This window comes from Belonocnema kinseyi, chromosome 5 (genome assembly GCF_010883055.1).
Source record: "Belonocnema kinseyi isolate 2016_QV_RU_SX_M_011 chromosome 5, B_treatae_v1, whole genome shotgun sequence".
Lineage (NCBI taxonomy): Eukaryota > Metazoa > Arthropoda > Insecta > Hymenoptera > Cynipidae > Belonocnema > Belonocnema kinseyi.
The window spans coordinates 141433503-141436198 of NC_046661.1; the positions used below are offsets into that span (position 1 = coordinate 141433503).

Consider the following 2696-nt stretch of genomic DNA (forward strand, 5'->3'; position numbering starts at 1 on the left):
TGTTGATTTGAAATTATTTTTTTTAACTTAAAATTTAAGTATTCTATTTTTAGTCGAAAATCAATATTTTTTTAGTTGAAAATTCATGTATTCTGTTGAAAAGTACATATTTTTTGGTTTAAAATTCCTTTTTTCAATTGAAATTTAACTATTCTATTTTTCATAAAAAATCAGTATTTTTTAGTTAAAAATTCAGATATTTAGTTGAAAATTAATTTATTTTGTTTATAATTATTTTGTTTGGTTGATTTAAAATTATTTTTTTCAACTTGAAATTTAAATATTTTATTTTTTGTCATGTGCTTTGTTGAAAATTCGTCTTTTTTGGTAAAGAATTAATCTTCTTGGCAAAAATGCATTTTTAAAAAATGATAATTGTGCTATTGTAGTTAAAGATTCGTCATGTTTAATTGAAAATTCATTACTTTGGTAAAAAATTGAACTATTTTGTTGTTAAAAATTCGTTTTTTTTTAAATTAATTTTTAAAAATTAAAGTACAACTGTTCCATTTTTTGTTGAAATTTTATCTTGTTTAGCTAATAATTCAAAATTATCTGTTTACAAAATTAATTTATTTTGCTGAAAAGTATTTTTTTATGTTTCAAATAATTTTTTTAAACTAGAAATTGAACTATTTTATTTTTGATAGAAAATCATTTTTTTATTTAAATAACAATTTTACTAATTCAGTTCATCATTTAAAATTTAAAATTCATTACTTTGGCTAAAAACTGATCTATTCTGTTAAAAATGTATTCTGTTTTGTTGACGATAATCCAAATATTTGTTTGAAAATTCATGTATTTTGTTGAAAATTATTTTTTCAATACTAGAAATTTAACTATTCTATATCTTATTAGTTGATAATCCAAGTATCTGTTTTAAAAATCATGTATTTTGTTGAAAATTAAATAATTTTTTTAAAATTGAAATTTAGCTGTTCTACTTTTGATAAAAATTTGAACGAAAAAAAATCAGAAAATGACAGTAAATTTATATTTTGACTGGGGATTTTACAAATTTTTAGAAGAAAGATCTGTCCAAACTTCAATTTCAACTAAATATTTCCATTTTTATTCATAATTTAAAGAATTTTAAAATGCAATCTTGAATTCTTAAATTATCAAGAATTACAAGCGTTTGAAGTGGAAACTTTTCGTTAAAAAGAATTTTTATTTTATTAACTGTAAATTTAATAAATAAATTATTGATAAAATGGATTTTTACTTTAGGTATTAATAAGTGAACAATAATTGTTTTGACAAAACGATTCTAAATCCGTTCAAAATTTAAGAATTTCCAGATTTTAACGTTAAAAATTGAACTGTTTCATTTCGAAAGTTTTGACCATTAAAAAATGTAAAAAAATATGAAAAATTATAATTACTTAATATTTAGCAATATCTGACTGTTCATTTTTAAGCGTTATTTAGAAGTTTTCAAAAGAATAAAAATTAATTCGAAAAATTTGTATCGGTTGTCAATGTCAGTATTTTGTTGAAAATTAATCTATTTTTGTACAAAATCAATTTTTTGATTAAAAATGCATCTGGTTTTTATTTGTAATGAATTTTTTTTTTAATAAAATATTAACTATTATATTTTTCATAGTAAAATTATCTTTTCAGGTTGAAAATTCAACTCCGTGGTAGAAAGCTAAACAATTTTCTTAAAAATTTATTTTTTGTTGAAAAATTTCATCTAAAACTTTTTTCGTTTCTTAAAAATTAATTTTTTAAACCGAATATATAACTATTTTGTTAATAATTTAACTGATGGTTGAAGTTGAACTTTTCTGTTTAAAATTCATATTCTTAAATTGGAAATTCTACAATTAGGTAACAAAAATTAAGCTATTTGGTACAAAATTTAATTGTTTTGTAGAAAACTTGTGTGTTTTTTAATAATTATCAATTATGTCTCTTAATTGAAAATTTAATTAGTAAAATTGTGGTTGAAAATTAAAATTGTTTAGTTTTTAAAATTCAACCATTGTTCTAAGTATTTAGTTGAAAATATATGTATTTTGTTAAAAAAACTTGTCTTTTCTAGTAGTAAATTAATCTTCTTGGTTCAAAATTCAAATAACTGGTCAGGAATTTTCTTTTAATTCGTATATTTTTGGTAAGAAATAAGTATTTTTTGTTGAAACTGAAGCTTTTTCTTAACAACTAATTTAAAAATTAACATTTCTATTGGAAATTATTTTTTGGTAGAAAATTAATGTTCTTAGTTGAAACTTTGACTATTTTGTCATTGAAATCTTTATCTCTTTGTAATATATCTGAAATCATTGTGAAATAATTAAAATTTTTCTTAAATCGTTGCAATCTTTAAAGTTTTGGTTTAAATAAAATTATTGAAATCTTTGTGAATTCTATAAAAATCTTAGCATACATGTAAAACCTATTAGAAATACTTGAAATCTTTGTGAAACCTTTGTAAAATCTTTGAGAATTCTCTAAAAATCGTTGTGAACCATTTGAAATCTTTTATATATTTGGGAAATCATTGAAATCTTTGCGAATTCTCTAAAAGTCTTTACAAAATATTTGAAATCTTTGTGAAATCATTGAAATCTTGCTAAAATCTGTAAAAGTCTTTATGGAATATTTAAGATTTTTTTGAAACCTTTGCAAAATCTTTGTGAAATCATTGAAACGTTGGTGAGAAATTTTTAAAATCTTTAAGAAAG

General features: G+C 19.8%; 1 protein-coding gene across 1 annotated transcript in view; it reads left to right on the forward strand.

Moving 5' to 3' along the window:
- Window positions 1-2696, forward strand: part of LOC117173929 — an 11815-nt gene that overhangs the window by 5442 nt on the left and 3677 nt on the right. The gene's annotated exons all lie outside the window — the stretch shown is intronic.